The following is a 19,100-nucleotide window of genomic DNA, read 5'->3' on the forward strand; positions in this document are numbered from 1 at the left end:
GGCGCTGAAGATTTTTAGGACAGGGTGCTCAACATCCTTAATGCCCTTTTTTCTTCATAGAAACCTATTATAATTTAAAATTTTTTTTCCTTAGCTAGCGGCTTATGTTGCTAACAAACCTTATAATCTGTGAGGAAAGATACTAGGCACCTTCCAGTTTTAATTAATCCCAACTCCTTTAGAGTTACCTAGAGACTTTTTTAAAGAATCATTGAGCATATTTTTTTGTTTTCTTTTGTTTTTTTAAAAAACTTGTATTCTCCAGATCTTCTACATTTCCCTATACCTTAAGTATAAACTACTTATGGGCATATAGCCTTGTCATGTTTTATTAAATGATAAGCTACTGCAGTTACTAGAACTTTCTGACAGCCTTTCATTTTCAAAGGGTTAACTTTTATTGCATGGCATAGATTGTTAATACTGTTCTGCATTTTACACTTTTTCCAAAAGTGTTGGACAACTAAGGATTATAGGCTGTATAAGTTTGAGGTAAAACAAGTGCAGAAGGGGTTATTTGAAATTTCCTAGTTCTTACACTTTACAGTAGATCAGATTTCTTACCTATTATAATACATAGCAGGTCAAATTAAAGTTTACTGTTTCCCTAGTATATACGCTTGCAAATTCAGTGGAGGAAAAGACACTATGGACAGTAGTTTTACGGTGCTTTTCTCTGCTGTACCAAAGCTCTGTCAACAATGAAATGTTAACCCTATGCTACTTTTTCTGCATGTTTCTTCTCTTCAAATGTCATATATCTCAATGCTTACTTGTCCTAACTTGTAATATTTTTGTATTAAATTTTTTTAGGAGTTCCTTGTAATTTCTTTATAATTTAAAATATATTAAACACAAAGTGTTTAGTAAAGTAAGAAGACAATTATTAATGTTTCTTGGTTGTTGGGTTTGTATGATCAATTGTGCAAACAATTCACACTTCAAAACTAGGACCAGTGGGGTGTATTCTACACAGAAAAATATACCACAATTCTATTAAAAAACAAGCCATCTTAATAAGTTATACAATCCAGTGGCAGATTGGGCTGCTTTAAGAGATACTGCACTACCAGAAATACCAAAATCATAGGTCGGAGGGCTCCTGGACTGCTGTGGAGGGATTTAAACACTGCATGGATACCTCAAGTAGTCAACTCTTCTTATATTAAAAATCCGGTCACACTGAACTCAGTCTGAGATCAGACATTTGAAAACATCAGCTTCCAGAATCTCACACATTCAAATTTAGGGGATTTTGAAAAGTCTGCATATTGTCAGGTCCTTCTCCACATAAGCTTTTACTGACTTAATTTATATACACTACTTGACCAGGTGAATTATCTGTTTTCCAACTTGGGTACCTGAGGAACAGAATACCTCAGGACAAGGAATGGCGACCTACACGTCTGGCGTGGGTAGTATCATACTGAAGGCCCAGGGTCATCAGATAACTCGAGTTTAATATGACATAAAACTATAGCTGTGTGGTATGTTTTTAAATGACTCCAGTGAAATGGTTGAAATAAACTTAAGTTTGAAGTTGGACAAGTGTGTTGAAATAAGTGAAGTCTCACTATAATCAAGACTAAATTAGAGGTAAGTAAATTTTACTTTTTTAAAAACAATGTTGACTTAGAATCCCTTAAAACCCTTTTTAAAGTAATATGCCTGGCCCTACCTTAACCTACTTGCTAATATGATAGCGCTAGGTATGTGTGCCTTTTTTTAATGTTTGTGTGCCATAGATGATATTCATAAGTACACGCTCATAAAGAAATTGAAAAATTCCCATTTCCAAACATCCAACCAGTTCTTCTGTGGTTACACAGTTACCGCTTTGCTATGTGTCCTTCCAAACATTTTTAATACATGCGTAAAGAAAAAGACAGGGTTGTAATATTCACGGATTTGAGAAACTAGCTTTTTCGCTGAACTGGTCAGGGCCTTTTGTGCCATCAGTGTACATAGGCCCCTCTACTGTAGATGTGGAGTCTACCATAGAGATTTAGGGCATAAATTCTGCCTGACTGTCTGCGTTGAATCCCAGCTCCACTCTTAAGTTGTTTGACCTAAGGAGTTACTGTCCTGGCTTTCCCATGTGTAAAATGGGGCTAGCAATAGTACCTACCTCATAGATTGGTTATGAGGATTAAAATTGTTAACGTATATAAGGCCCTTAGAGAATCATGCCTGCTTGTATAAAGCATACTATATGCTACCTTTATTTTGATTTTTAATGGTTGTATTGTATACCATAATTTAATTAGCCCCCTATAATGTATATTTACTTTTTCACTGTTTCCTATTATAAACAGTGGTGCAGTAAACAAATCAGTAGGGCAAACTCAACAGTTGATTCTGATGTACACTCCTGGTTAATAGGCATTTTCAAAGAATCTAAAAAACTTGCTACCCACCCATTTTCTGGCATTAACTGAATATGTTATTTTGAAAAGAGTCACTTGGGAATTTGTGGAAGGGAGATTTCTTGGGGAAAATGCTCTGGATATTTACTCAATGTACATACAGGAACAAGAGAGAAAATAATTTAGACCAATAAAGGACAATCATGTGGCAGGAGTTAGCAGAAAACCACTAATGTTTTAAGCCTATGTTACTAGTCATTAAATGTTCAAGATATGAATAAGATTTTGTTTAAACATGGAAGAATATTTCTGCCACGGAGCAAGATACATAGGTTAAATCCAATTATAAAGTTACAGAACTACCCGAATATTTAGTGACATATACTAATAATGCTGGGAGCCAAATTCCTAGTCCACGTGCTAGAATAGCAGACATTTCTTTTTTTATAGGACTTAAAAAAATTCTATCGTTACACATTTTACCTTCTCGAGTCGTGGGACTTCTTTTGTTACTTTTTCAGCACATATTTATTTGTTGAAAATCTAGTATGTCCCAGGAAGTGCCTTTCCCACTACAACAGTAGTACAATGGTGAGCAGGAAAAGATAGGCTCTGCCTTGGTGAAGTATTGTAATTGAATGCTGTAATAGGGAATTAGGTTGAAGCTGTTTTTCTAAGTCAAAAACTACTAAACACTGGAAGTTTTAAAAGGTTCAGCTTAATTTGAGGTACTGTTTCTAAATGGCAAGGGGTTTCTAACAGTTTGGGTTGTTGACCCCTTAGACTAGGTGAGCTCATCTGGCTATATATGTCCCAGTACGGCCCTCTCTGTGTTGCACGTGTAATTACTTGTTTTGTGTCAGTCTTCTAATGCTATTAAAATTTTAAATAATATGTATTTACCTCATTTATTACTTAAAACAGTGTCCATTGATTCCTTACCTGGAAAGCCAGAGAAATTAAGCACTTCATCTCTTCTCACCTCAAGAGCTCTGTTATGATTTTCACTCATTAAAGGTGATAGGCCTATTTTTGCTGTTACAGTCAGGAACTCATAAATGTTGGAAATGTGTGCCAATCTGTGTCTCAAACCTCACCCCTACCAGGTTTCCAAAGGCAGTTACACATAAACAGTATATGAGTCAAAGTACCTCTTTTTTAATAGCTACAGGAGCTATACTTGTATTAACCCATTCAGCTCTAGAGGGAGGCTGCTTTGAGGTTTGTGGTTTAGGGTTTTGCTACTCAAAACTGGAGCCCATAGGCCTCACCTGGAAACTTGTTAGAAGTCATCCCAAGTCCCACCCCAGGACCTAATGAATCTGAAGCTGCAATGTAACAATATTCCCCCCCCACACACACACGCAAGTAAATTGCATGCACATGAAGATTTGAGAATTACTGTAGGGTCCGAAGTCAAACTAGAGGATCTTGTACCACTTTCCCTCTCCCCATGCCTATCCTGAAGTCCTTGAGACTAGCAACGTATGTTGGGACACCATAACAGTTGCTGTTCATGATAGGGGTAGAGGTCCCCAAAGGGACTCTAAAACACAGCTTACTGATAAGGAGTGGTAAAATTTTAGGGTATTAAAGGGTTCTCAAACACAGTACTCCTACTCAACTTAATAATATCCCAGTATCTCAGGCTCTGACCAATCAACTGGGAGACCATGGGCAAGATACCCTGTCTCTGCCTATGTCCTTACCTGTAAACGAAAATGACAGTCACCTGTCTTGGTTGTAAGGATTAAACGAGATGATGCATATAGTTTTGAGTACCATGCCCAGGTCATAGTTAGGCATGAGGAAAAGTATAACCATTGTTCTCTGGTGGTGGTGCTAATGGAGGGTGCTAGGATGATGCGAGGAGCAGAAGCTCCTATACCTTTATGTTGAGATGTATGTGATTTGAATTGTCTTCTGTATACACATCTGTTTATATTCAGTTTTATATTGCAGTAAGTTCAGTACTCACTTTGAGACCGTGGCTTCTTTGTTCCTGAGTTTATTTGGACCCAGTTTTTAGTTGTATGGATTTCATCTTCGTGTGGTCCTAGTGAGTTCTGTCTTCCTTGAATCCTTGTGCATTTGAGGCTCTTGCTGCGCTGTCCTACACAAAAATGAATACTTGATAGAGTATATTATTCTTGCATCACATTTTCTTAAATCTCAGTTGATCAGCATTAAAGTGGAAGTCAAGAACTCCCAACGTGAGAATAAGTGGTATTTCACCCAGGACCTGCTGAATCAGATTGCATGCAGAGTGAGGATCCTCAATCTGTGTTTTATGAGGATCCCCAGTCTGTGTTTCCAGAAGTTTCTAATGCACAGGAAACCTAGAGAACCACACTGTGCTACTGGCCTGTCTTCTGGCAATCACCGCTGCTGTGCTGAAGTGCGAGACCACCGTGACTTTTGTCTCAGGTAATTATTTTCTCCTGGATTCCTAAGGATTCCTTGTCCTTGAAATTCTGTAACTTCTCAGGATATGCCTAGGTCTTGCTGCCTTCTGAATCTGTTCTGGAACGCAGCAAAACCTAGTAAACAGTAAGTCCACAGTCACGTTTTTCTTTACTTCCAAAAACCTTATTAAAATGTTGAATCTGTTTTTCCTTTTCATGGTATTTTGCTGAGCCTTGCAGCAGTCCCAGCTGAAGTTAGCAATCATGACTATCCAGTGCCACCAGTCTACACACCCTTGTGTGCTTTTTCTCCATGGTGCTCAACAGGCCTGGGGAAGAGGATGTCTTAGGTGGTGATTAAGACTAGCAGGGTCAAGGAGCTTTCAACAGTTCACACCTGGCCAGAGGGTTAGCACTCCCAAGTACTTCCAGGACACGGGGCCCTCTAGTCAGGATATGCCTGGGACAGAGTGAGGAGCACTTGTGAGAAACCTCAGGTTTCTGGAGACTGGAAAGGTTTCCATGTGTCTGGAAGGAACCATCATGACCCAGCTTAAAGGCACAGGTGATAACTGGCTTAAGTATGCCTGGCGTTCATGCTTCCTGGGAGATAGTGGAAGTTGTGCCGCCATGAAAGAGCTTGTCCGATGGGTTAGAAGGTTATGGTTGCTCAGAGCTGTCAATGAGAATACGTGACAATGCCTGGGAAGGGGACTGTGGAACAGAGGCTAAGTGTGGGGCGGGGCAGGGGAGCAGGGTCGGTTTAGCAACGTGAAGTTAGGTGGCTGAGGCAGCTTTGTCTCTTGGATTCCGTCACATTCTTACCTAGCTATACTGAAATAGATGCACCTCCTGTAAGGTTTCTTCTCCCCTATAGTCATGTAATTCCTGTATCTGGAATGCCTTCTCCCTTGCCTAATTCCTAATTATCAGGTTCAGTCAAGCCAAGTGCTTCTCGGAAGACTGGCCGTTGCCTACTGCCTGCCTTCTGCCTCTGCTGCTGCTCTGGGGTCGGTGCCCCTGCCACTCTCAGTGCCCTGTCCACAGCTCTGGTGGTAGAATGGCTTCCTAGGCTGCCCCTACTAAACTGAGTTCCCGAAGGGCAAAGCCTGTCTATTGTATTTCTCTCTGGATTCCCAGAACCTAGGATAGTGCCTGGGGGAAATAGCTGTTTGGTTGATTAATTCGAGAGATAAGGGGTGGAAGGCACTCGTGGAGAGTAAATTGTGAAAATGAGAAGGTCACATACTATAGTGAAGAAAAGCATTACCTTTTTCCTATGGATGTGAGCTGGAACAAGTTTCTTTATATGTGAGCATCAATTTCTTATGTCTGAGAAATATCTATGTAAGGTATCTTGCTTTCAAGGTAGTTTTAAGGATTAGCAGTCTTGTAACTTGTTTAGCACAGTGGCTGGCATAAATTACGCTTTTATATGTGGCATGATTATTATTGTTGCTATTTTTACGGTTATAAACATGCCAGAGAAAACATTTGTTTGACAGGATCATTTGTTGAAAATAATTAGTGGTAATTAGATTTACAAAAGCACTATTATGGACATGAATGTGGAAGTAGTTATTGAACAAGCTGTTATTTACAGTTGCATTTTGTTATGATGATACATTTTTAAATATGTAATTGTTTTTTTTTTTTTTTTTTTTTTTTTTTGCGGTACGCGGGCTTCTCACTGCCGTGGCCTCTCCCGTTGCAGAGCACAGGCTCCGGACGCGCAGGCTCAGCGGCCATGGCTCATGGGCCCAGCTGCTCCGCGGCATGTGGGATCTTCCCAGACCGGGGCACGAACCCGTGTCCCCTGCATCAGCAGGCGGATTCTCAACCACTGCGCCACCAGGGAAGCCCCTGTAATTGTTTTTTATATGCAACCTAGTTGCATGATGATGATGATGGCTGTGTGTCTGTGTAATCAGTTCCCTTGTGTTACTTCATCTGTGTTTTTTTCTGTCTTGCCCTTAGTCTCCACTAAATTTTTTTTGGGGGGAGGCATTGTCAAAAATTGGAGAATGCACTTTTAAACGCAACTCTGTGCCAAACATCTGTTTTGTGATCTATTATTTATAGAAAAACATCAGAAATGGCATCAATATTAAGAACCAAGGTTCTAAAGGAGTAGCATTTCACATTTCGCTTTCTTTTGCCTTGATTTCAATTATCTCACTTAGACTTCAATTTCGAAACATTAATCAAGGTCAAAATAGCCCTCTACTTCTGTGTGTTTGGTCACCTTCATTTTTCAGACATAGACCGTTTGATCTACGTAATTGTTTTTTTCCTTATGGTAGTAATGTGTGCTCATTTTAGAAAATCTTTTAAGAAAAAGTGTTGAGGTATATGTGTAAATAAAGAGAAAAATCACAAGTGTAAATTTTATCTAGCTTTGAGCAGGATGCTTAGGTACTGCTAAATATAGGCCTTTCTGCCATTTCAGTGAAGAGTAGGGCGTCCTGCTGACCTCCATGGGATGCATAACATGAGTAAGAAAGATTAATTGTTATTTCAGGTTACTGAGATTTTGGAGTTGTTTGTTATTGTAGCATACTCACTCTTACCCCTACCTCTGACCCACCTGGGCATTCTCTCCTATAGTAGTCTCTGTTAGCTATGTAATATTCTACACACTTTGCTACGTGTTTATAAACATAAACCAATGGTTGGTTTTAACATAAAGGGGATTATGCTGTACTTGTTTTTCGTGGCTTGAGTTTATTTCATTTAGTATATTAAAACATCTTTCCATGTCCTTTTTCAAAACAGCTTTATCGAGCTCTAATTGACATAAAGTACATATTTATTTATTTGTTTATTTTTAAAGATTTAATTTTATTTTTGGCTGCGTTGAGTCTTTGTTGCTGCATGCGGGCTTTCTTTAGTTGCAGCGAGCAGGGGCTACTCTTCGTGGCTGTGCGTGGGCTTCTCCTTGTGGTGGCTTCTCTTGTTGCGGAACATGGACTCTAGGCGCGCGGGCTTCAGTAGTTGTGGTTCATGGGCTTAGCTGCTCTGCGGCATGTGGGACCTTTCTGGACCAGGGATTGAATCCGTGTCCCCTGCATTGGCAGGCGGATTCTTATCCACTGCGCCACCAGGGAAGTCCCAAAGTACATACTTAAATTGTACAGGTTTATGTGTTTCTACCTATGTATATACCTGTGACATAATCACACTTAAAAAATGGACCTATCTATCCCCTTCAAAGTTTGCTTTTGCCCCTTGGGAATCCCTCTCTCTCAGCCATCCCTGTCCTGACCCCAACCATTCTCAGGTTATCTTCTCCCAGCAAAGACGTGTGGCAACATGCATGGAGTATCGCCAACCAGGAAAACTTGTCCAAGCCTTGGTGTTAATGCCGAAAACTCGGCCTCTGTGCACTGGTGCCGAATTGGATCTTGGAGACAAGAGTTTGGGGGTGAAGTAGAGAAGAATAGTTTTATTGCTTTGCTGGACAAAGGGGGACACAGCAGGCTCGTGCCCTCAAAAACTGTGTCCCAACCCGGGAGGATTTGGTGAGGAGTTTTATAGCCATGGTTCAAGGGCAGAGTTGCTGATAAGGATCAGGGTGCGTGCAGGGCCTACACCCCTTTAATCTGGCCTCAGGTGGTCTCCTGATGATCAGCTTCTTTGCAATGAAGAATGCTAACATCTTCCATTTGTTGGGGAGGTTCATGCTGCAGAAGAGCTCAAAGATATTATCATGTGTATCCCTTGAGGCAGAACCAGGATCCTGCCCCAAGCCTGCGCTTGACTGCTCCTTCCTTGCCTCCGCATCCCCTCCCTTCCCTGATTAACAACCCTTTGAACCTGCCTCTTAGAGCTCAGGGAAGGTCATGGAGGCTGAAGCCTGTTACCTACAAACCAGAGACGGGGAACAGAAAGGCTTCCATGCCCAGGAGCCCCACAGGGTCCTGCTCGATTTCAGTGGTCCAGATCTTCCTGAGGGCTGGGTCACAAACACGTAGTTGACCACCCATGTGGTTGACCTTAGTTTCCAGCCCCTTTGAAGGCTGAGCTGATAACTGTCTGGCCCAAGCCCCTCCCCCCACCCTAACCATAAATCACATTGTTAGCATAGATTATCTGGCATGGCCCAATGCCTCCAGGTAAACAAAGGCATCTTATCAGGCAGGACACTGAAGAGCTTGTAAATCACCTCCCAGGAGCTAGAGGCAAAGGCCAAATCTCTTTAGGCAAGGTTAATCCTTTACTGCTCAACTGGTATTGACTTGCAAATATTTATTTTATTCTTCAGGTTAGAATCCAATGCTGTCATCATCTATTTTGATGATCACATCAGTCCTTATTTGGCCATTGAGAGGTCTTTCAGGTTGGCTTCTGTGCTCTTTCAACATGCCCCAGCACTTTTTTTTTTTATAAGTACTTTATTACTTTTTGACACTTAAGTTTGTTCCAGGTTCATCTAGTATTTTCCCTGCCCCCACCATAGAAAAAGCCATTTCTTCAAAGAGCTCCATTTTCTTTTACTGGAGAATGGTATTTAGGCTGTAGGTGTTTTCATTGTTACTGTCCCTGCTTCTAAGTCCCCCTCAGAGCTAGTACACAAATACATGGATGTATATTAACCCATGTATACTTGTATATCTTGATTTATTTCTCTAGCTTTACATGTATTAAAATAAATGTGAGTTTATACTGACATCTGACTTTCTTCTAGTACCACTTGGGTTCCTTCTAGTCTTTCCCCCTTGCCTACATGTCACTTCACTCTTGTAACCTGCCTCTCATTATCTATAATGTATTTGCATATTGATTTAACCCTAGTATACATATAGTTTCAGAATTACTAAACCGTGCCCCTGTGTAAAAAAAAATTTATGAGCCATAATATAATGTTGTTTTGTACAATTCTTTACATTTACAGTGTCTAGTCAAAGCAGTGTTATCCAAAGTTAGGTAAGTTCCTTTTTTTCCCACCCCTTCAGTGAAGTTATGCATTTGTAATATAATTGAATTTATTTTTCAGCCTGGATTTCATACTGACATCCTACTTGAACTATTTCTTAATTCGCATGCAGTAAAATTCACTTTTATGGTATAAAATATGGGTTTTGTTAAATGCATAGTCGTTTATATACCAACCACCAAAATACCACAGAGAAACAGTTCCATTACCCTGAAACTTAGCTGGGCAGCTACTTTGTAGTCAGCTGCCCTCCCCTCCCTCAGCCTTCAAGCAATCACTGATCTGTTTTCCATACCTGTAGTTTTGGCCTTTTTCAGAATGTGATATAAATGCAGTAATATATGTAGCGTTTTAAGGCTGCCCTCTTTCAAATTTTTAAATGCATATGTGATTCATCCATTTTGTTAGATGAATCAATAGTTTATTCCTTTCTATTGCTGACTAATGTTCCATTGTATGGATGTACCACAGTTTTTTAATTCATTCACCCATTGGACATTTTGGTTGTTTTCAGTTTTTGGTGATTATGGCTTAAAGATGCAATAAACACTTACATACAGGTTTTAGTGTAAACAGAAGTTTTCAAATCACTTGGGTAAATGCATAGAAGTGGGAAGAAACAGTCAACTGTTTTTGCAAAGTGGCTGTCCCATTTTTTTATTCCCACCACAACTGAATGAGTTCTTGTTGTTCCACATCCATGTCAGCATTTGTAACCATTAAGCTTTTTTAAAAAGCCATTCTAATAATTGTGTAATGGTATCTCAATGTGGTTTTTTTTTAAACAAGTTTATTTTCTTTTTTTTAAATTAATTAATTTATTTATTTTTGGCTGTGTTGGGTCTTCGTTTCTGTGCTAGGGCTTTCTCTAGTTGCGGCAAGCAGGGTCCACTCTTCATCGCGGTGTGCGGGCCTCTCACTGTCGCGGCCTCTCTTTGTTGTGGAGCACAAGCTCCAGACGCGCAGGCTCAGTAGTTGTGGCTCATGGGCCTAGTTGCTCCACGGCATGTGGGACCCTCCCAGACCAGGGCTTGAACCCCAAATTCTCAACCACTGCACCACCAGGGAAGCCCTCTCAATGTGGTTTTAACTTGCATTTCCCTAATGACTATCTTTTCATGTGCTTATTTGCCAGCCATATATCTTCTATGGCAGTGTCTGTTCAAAGCTGGCCCATTTTTTAATTGGGATGCTTGTTTCCTTTTTTATTGAGATTTGATAGTTTTTCATATCCTGGATATGAGTCTTTTATCAGATGCTTTTTTTTTTCTTTTAACAGTGTCTTTCTAAACGCACATATTCTTAATTTTGATGGTGTCTACTGTATCATTTTTTAAGCAGTCATTATTTGGTGTTGTATCTAAGAATGTCATATAGTTGGAATCATATGGTATGTAGTAGCCTTTTCACATAGTCTTCTTTCACTTAGTAATATGTATTTAAGTTTCCTCCGTATCTTTTCATGGCCTTATAACTTATTTCTTTTTAGTGGTAAAATTGCATTGTATTGATGTACCACAGATTTTTTTTTAATTAATTTATTTTTATATTTGGCTGCGTTGGGTCTTTGTTGTGGTGCGCAGGCTTTCTCTAGTTGCAGTGAACGGGGGCTACTCTTTATTGCGGTACACGGGCTTCTCATTGCAGTGGCTTCTCTTGTTGCAGAGCACGGGCTCTAGGCGTGTGGACTTCAGTAGCTGCAGCACATGGACTCAGTAGTTGTGGCTCGTGGGCTCTAAAGCGTAGGCTTTAGAGCGTAGGTTGACAAAGTCTTTATTTCTACTTCACTTTTGAAAAATTATTTTGCAGGGTACAGAATTCTAGGGTCTTTTTTGTTCTTTCAGCACGAAATATTTCATTCCACTTTCTTCTTGTTTGTGTAGTTTCTGAGAAGTTGCATTTAATTCTTGCCTTTCTTCCTATGTAGGTAAGGTGTGATTTTCCTCTGGCTTCTCCCAGGATTTTTTCTTTATCTTTGATTTTCTGTTTGAAAATTATATACCTAGATGTAGGATTTTTTCAGTTTTGATTTTGGTTTTGTTTTGTTTTATTTGTATTTATTATGCTTCATGTTTTCTGAGTTTCCTGAGTCTGTGGTTTGGTGTCTGATATTAATTTGAGGAGCTCTCAGTCATTATTGGTTCAAATATTTCTTCTATTTCTTTCTACCTTTCTTCCTTGGATGCTCCCATTACATGTATGTTAACCTTTTTGTGGTTGTCCTACAGTCCTTGGATATTCTGTTTTTTTCAGTCTTTGTTCTCTTTGCTTTTCAGTTTGGTAGGTTTTTACTTTTACTGAGATACCTTCAAGCTCAGAGACTCTTTCCTCAGGCATGTCCAGTCTACTAAGCCTATCAAAGACATTCTTTATTTCTGTTACAGTGTTTTAGATCTCCAGCATTTCTTTCTATTTCTTTTTGAGAATCTCTGTCATCTCTCCTTATATTACCTATCTGTTCTTGCATATTGTCTACTTTATCTATTAGACTCCTTACCATTTTAATCAGTTACTTTAAATTCTCAAGTCTGACAGTTCCAAAATCCCTCCATGTCTGAATGTGATGCTTGCTCTATCTCTTCAGATTGTGTTTTTCGCCTTTTAGTATGCCTTGAAATTTTTTCTTCATAGCCAGACATGATGTGCTGGGTGAAAGGAACTGCTGTAAACAGGCCTTTAGTAATGTGGGTGAAGTGTGGGAGGAGAGGAAATGTTCTATAACCCTATGATTAGGTCTCAGACTTCTAATGAGCATGTCCCTCTGGACTCTGAACTTCACGAGCGTTTTTCAGTTTTTTCCTCCCCACTTAGGTGGGACAGGTTGGCTAGAGCTGACTTGAGTTGGGTATTTTCCCTCCCCCAGAAGGTTAGGCTCCGGTTAACTAGTTTCTCCTGAGGGCAGGCCTTGTTAAGAAGCACAGAGTGCTCTGGCGTATTTCAAAATGGTTCCTTTTCCCCTCCCACTGACAGAAGCACAAGGGAGTTTTTCTCAGATTTTTACTGTGAGAACCTAGTTGAGCTCCTTCAGATGAAACACAGAAGTGTGGGGGGTCCCCTATGACTGGGTCCCCCTGGAGTTTTTAAACCTCAAACTTACCCTCACTGAGTCTCCAGCAATTCATCAATTACAGTTCAGGTTTTCCTACCCTGGCACTGGATCCCCTGGCTGTTTCTGTTTCTTTGTGTCTGCTTCCGTAAGCTGTGATGACCTTATTCATCCAATCTGTCTCTCCATCTTGGAGGGAAACATTTTACCTGTCTCCTCATCTCTCTTATGGGCCCAAGAAGAGCTGTTTTTTCAGTCTGTTCAGCTTTTTACTTGTTAGGACAGAGCAGTAACTTCCGAACTCCTTACACATGGGACTGGAAACCAGAAGTTTTATCTACCACTTTTAAAGGACCCTTTATTTACATTGGGTATACTTGAAAAATCCAGGGTAATCTCTCTATTTTAAAATCAGCTGATAAGCAACTTTGATTCTGTCTGCAACCTTACTTCCTCTTTGCCATGTGGCATACTGTCATCACTGGTTCTGGGGATTTGGATGTGGACATGTTTTGGGTGTCATTACTCTGCCTACCACACCCCACTGTATCTCTTTAAAATATTTTAACAAAGATGAAATGTTGAATAGAGGGATAGAAATCACTCTTACTACTGCTAAGCAGCTATTGTTATTTTTGGATAATATTTAGACGTACTAAGCTATGTCCACCTCTTTCTTTGATTCCAGCAGGCAGCTAGCTCTGTGTTCATTGCCTCAGGGAAAGTATACGGCAGTGCAGAAAAATTTTCTCCAAGTCTTTCTGAGTTAGGAGAACTTAGTGGATTTGGAGTCATAGTAAGAGTATGACCAGGAACCATGAAGAAAGATTTTCTCCAGACTTCATGGCTAGTGGCAGGGGGCTGGGGAGCATATGGGGGCAGAGAGAAAGAGATGAAAAGAATGAAAGGTCTGTGTGTTCCAAGAGCAGAGAAGACCATTTCCTGCTTCCAGACAGCACTACTGTGTGGTCCACGTTATCCTGAGAGGAACGGCACTAAGCTATGTCTAGGCACATGGGATCTGTGTGGCCAAGCAGATTTCCATCTTCTGTCCAAGAAGAGCCTAGAAGGAGCAGAGAATCTCTAGGTCTAAAGAGACTATAAACTTCAGGAAAAGTGCTCATCTTTTGCTCCAACAAAGGATTATCTGAAAATCACATCTCTCCCCATGCTTTGGCATATCCGAGGGGCCTGGAACTGTAGTACCACCCAGAGGAGGAGGGTGGTGAGAACTTCATAAAGTACTAGGGTACTTTTTTCTTTGACCCTGTGGCATGGGGTAGACTGGAGGGTGGCTCAGAGTCAGAAATTAAGTTTTGTTTTATAAAAATTCTACTTTTTTATAATTTTGTCGAATGGCATTCCTGCCTGGTGCTTTGTAGTTAATTTACCTGAAAGTCATTTATTCTGCCTGAGTTCACATAGTAAACCGTTTCCGCGTTCAGCTGTGTTGAGAAAGAGTAAAAATGAGTTGTCTTTTTTTTTTAATGTGTGTCTCTCTTAGCAATCCTAAGACAAATGAAGCTTACTTAAAAATCTTCAACTGCACAATATCATAAAAGTCCAAATGTAATTTATACTGTGGCAATCAGTTGGTTTTGACATTTTCGGTGAACAGTTGTAGTCAGAAAGATCCAGGGAGGTTTTAATCTCACCTAGCTTAAAAATTTCTGCTCTAAAGTCTCTCGAAATTTGATAACATTTTTACAAATTCCTTACTTTCCCTTAAAAGAAATTCTTTAAAATTGCTTCTTGACAGGTTATGACAGCATTTTAGACAAGTAGCCTGAAATGATGTTGCTTCACCTTCAATACTGTGTTCCCAAATGAAATTAGAGTTCTTTAGCATGAAGATTACTTCTTGAATACTCAGATTTAACTGAGGAAAAATAGAAAACATCTCAGTAAATCTGAATGGAATGATTTGAGCATCCTTGCATCATCATCACTCTGTACTAAGGAAGTAAGTTCATGAAGAAGGTGCTCCCTGGGGACAGGTGCTTCTTAGTGAAACATTTGAATGCTGGCCCATTACATACAGTAGTCTGATGACTGTGGAAGCAGCCATTATAAAAACCACAAGCTCCTCCCTACCAAGGACCATTCTTTTTCATTTTATATTTCCAGAACCTACCACATGTTTTGAATGAATGACTGCCCGAATAATTGAAAAAATCAGTCATTTGGGCTAAGTTTGTATCAGTTACATACAGGAGAGGATGTGGCACATGGTTGGTACTCAAAACTCTTTAGTTGCATGAAGGAAAGAACAAATAAATAAATGAAATAAACATGGCAACTCATGATTAGTCATTAGTAAGATCTAATGTTTGCTATTTTCACGCAGTAGAGATTTCCTGTCTGATCAATCAGCTGTTCACACTTGCACCAACTAAGGGCCTAGGCTCGGCCAACTCTCGACTAGTTTACAGGGCTGCCGTCTTTGAATGGAGCAGACAGGAAGGAGAGTCTGGGTGTGAATGAGTGGAGCCTTGTGCATTTCACCTAACCTCTCAAAAACCGCTCCCTCATTTGCAACATGAGAACCACAGTGCGGATTTAACAGGGTTGCTCTGAGGATTAACCAAAAATCATACAAAGTTTTGGCACACTCTGCAGATGTTAAATATTGTTATTTATCAGGGGAAGACAAAGGTTCTGGGATTATAGCAGTGCTTACCTTTTTAAAAAAATGTATGTGCGTACCTAATGGTTTTGTTTCTGAAACTAATGTTTAATTAATTTGGATCAGTTGATTTATTCACTATACTTTCTACGGGTTACTGTTATGCAAATTCAGTAGAATTTTGTGTTCCTATCAAACTTTGTTATTGTCAGTCTCCCTTTATTACCCCTAGCTTTCACTTATTCAAAGTCATTTAGCCAACTTCTTAAAAACTTTGATAATGGGAAAAAAATGAAGCATGGTTATCATCAAGATAGGTTAACCTAATTACTTCTGGGACTTCAAACCAGTCTCCATTAGTAGCTTCTCTGCGCATTTACTAAGACACTGAGAACAGTAAATTACAAAATAATGAAAATACATTAAGGATGAAATTGAAAATACATTTTGCATAAATATTTGAACCTACATGGAACGTCAAGATTGAGTTTAAAGACCTAAGAAGAGTTAGTGTTAAAAAATTAGAAGTGTTTTGTTGAGAAGATTAAGATGACAGATTATACTCTATCTTGACACAGGAATTTCAGAATTCAGAAGGAATATAGAGATAACCTTTAAACTTAACTGCTGTTTTTTTTTTTGTTTTTGTTTTTTTTAATAGATGGAAAGACTGAGGCCAGGAGAGGGTAAGCGGCCTATCCAAAGTTTAACAGGGGAAAGTAAATAAATATATAACAGCTGTTAATAAACATCGAGGTAATGATACAAGACATGAATTCTAGAGAGTAGGGGCTAGACCTGTGGTATATGTAGTAATGTTTTGTTGCTTCATAAGTTGAGTCAGTGAAAAAGAGCCACATAGTAATATTTGGTCCTGGTTAATATTTCCTCCAATTAATTATTCCCTTAGACTGTGGTGGTATAGTAGAAATCTGGTTCTGAAAGTAATGATTTGAATAACCTCAGGCAAATCTTGTGGTCTTTAAAATTCTGTGTTGTTGCTTTTTTTTTTCTTTTAATCTATATAGTGGAAATAATCTGCATCACCTATCTGGTTATGTACAGAACCACTTAGGAAAGAAGAACTGACTCATGTCCAAATGAAATTTTTCCATTAACAACACCCTGCCTCTAAGGGTGCTCAGGTGTTGGGCCAAGTGACCATGACCTTAATGGACTGACACATGTTAGGAGGCATCTTAACATTTGGTCTTATGATGAGTTAATGTGGTGGTGGTAGTCGTCGTGACACGGGGACAGCTGTCTGAGGTCCTTCCCCCTGTACCCTATAGCTCCCTGTTGTTGGGACACTGTTAGCATTTCCTTTCCCTGGGGTCACCCCAAAAAGCCTGCACAACAATGGTGAATTTACAGTGACAGTTCAGTATCCACAAAGATGGAGGTCAGCCCCAGTTGAATGATTATAAGGAAGATCTATTTAAAAACATACTGATTCTGATACTTGAGCAGCAATCAACTCAGAATCTTTTCCTCTGTGTCCTTTTCATTTTTACTGGAGTGGGTTTCAAGAGGAGGAGCTCTTGTACTGTCCCCTGGAGACGCTGGGGAAAAGATGGGGTGTTGTCACAGTGACTGGGTGACACTATGTGTGTTACTGCTGACATCCTATAGCACGCCAGAAAGCCTTACACAGGAAGGAATGGCCCCACCGCAGAGAGGAGCAGCTGCACCTTTCTCTGAAGAAGAACCGTCATAGCAGCCCTGAATCTAAAGACCAGGGCTCTTCTGAGTTCCGCTCTACGGAGACAATGTACTTCAGTGCAAGAGTCTGCATTTTGCTTTTACGTTACCTCTGGTTTTGCAGCACAGATAACCTCTTCCCAGCTGCGTAACTTCAGCAAGTTCCTTCATTTGTTGAATGCTCCCTTTTCTCCCACGTATAATGTTGGGATAATAATACTGACCTTTTAGGGCCTGCTGTAAGGATTCAACAGCATGACGTATATATGAAGTGCTTAATGCCCACAGGAGCAGCTTGATAAATGTTTGTTTCCTTCTTTCCATAAAAGAGATGCCTGCTTTAGAAGAGAATGGAAAAGTGAATCAGCTGTTTGTTTAAAACTGCAGAGATTCAATTACAGTTCCTACTGGGCCTCCTTGGTCCTTCCATGGCAGACTGGCTGAAACCCCACTGGCTGTTTTTGGGAAAGGAGGGCAGGATCAAGCCTTCCTAAAGCGAAGTGGTCCCCCTGGGTGTGTATGACGGCGATTTGAAAGGGTCCCCCTCCCCAGCCTGTGGGCAGTGAGTGCTGTAACCTGTGTGGAGCTCCTGGGCTTCCCTTTTTTGGGGGGTGCCAGTGTCTTCCCAAGAGTAGTGAGGTTAGAGACCAGAGCAAGTGGAAGGTACCCTCAGCTGGGGCTGGGCTGGGGTACAGGGGCAGGAGTGGGGTGGGATGGGGAGGGGAGGGGAGGGCGGGCCCGAGGCTGCGAGCTCAGGCCAAGCTGGGGGCCATGAGGTCAGAGCCAGGCTATAGGTCACCCTCACGTCCCAGCCAAGGTGAGGGTGGGGCCCATGTTCTGAAATGTCCCTGAAATGTGGGCCAGCAGAGGTTTAGCACAGGCGCAGAGCTCATTGCTGGCCTCAGGATAATATCCATATTCTTTCCAATGGCTTTTCATTGCCTTATGGGGGTCTGGCCAGAGTTCACAACTCCAGGGTCACCCCCTTTCCCATATAGATTATGCTTCAGCCACAGTGAAAGGAGTTCTGTCCTTTTATCTCAAGGCTTGTTCTTTGGTCCTTTGTTCTGTTTTTTCTCCTTTGGATGTCATCTTCACCCCCACTTCTGCCTTCAGCAGCTTGCAGGCTACCTCTTGACATCAATTTCTAGGAAAGCCACACTCCTCTCTGGATGTCTCTCCCATGTGCTTTCACTGTAGTAATTAAATAATTGATTAATCATTGTTTAGGTCTCATTATGTAGTAAGTATGAATATTGTCCCCCAACTAAGGTACACTAAGACTTTATTTTCTAATACTCAACTTCATGTCTGGCTTCACGCTCCATATCCACCAAACTAGAGGAAAAATTTAACCTCAGAACTTTTCAGAACTTTCCTCCAGAATCTGTCCCCCACCCAGGGTTGAGCTACAGTTCCAGGATCCAAAGCATGAGGAGGGCCATGCAGTCCTTGGTACTTGGTGCTCACAGGCTGTTCTTGAGTTGCTTACTGTGCCTGCCTCTCTGGTCCCTTCTGGTCCAGCTTCTCCCTGCTCCTCACATGCTCCTCAAGGACATGGGAGCCTTGCAAGGCTGACATCGTCTTCCTGGCCTTGACATTCCACACTGCTGACTCCGCCTGCATCACCGAGGAACAGGGCAAGGGTTTCTGCTCCAGTCACCAAGGAACTCTCTATCTCTTCACCTCCAGCCCAGGCTGGGCTCCTGCAGATCTGGAGGGATGTCCTATCCTCCTTCCTCACTCTTTCTCCAACACCAGTGATTTAAGCTTGGACATTCTGTTTTACTTTTTCTCCTTAGCAAACTCTGGAAATTCTCTGACAGATTTAAGTCTTTTGGAAAACAAAGGCTCCTCCTCTGAGGCAATGAGTACACACCTGACTACCTATCTGAAGGTTGAATGCAGAGAAAAAAACAGAGGGGAGAAAAAGCCCTTAATATCCCCAAACATTACCCAGCCACAGCTGTATGCTGTTCACTGCTGAGCATAGAGACATAGGCTAAGTCAATGTACAACT

Source organism: Mesoplodon mirus (assembly GCF_964341445.2).
Source record: "Mesoplodon mirus genome assembly, chromosome: 6".
NCBI lineage: Eukaryota > Metazoa > Chordata > Mammalia > Artiodactyla > Ziphiidae > Mesoplodon > Mesoplodon mirus.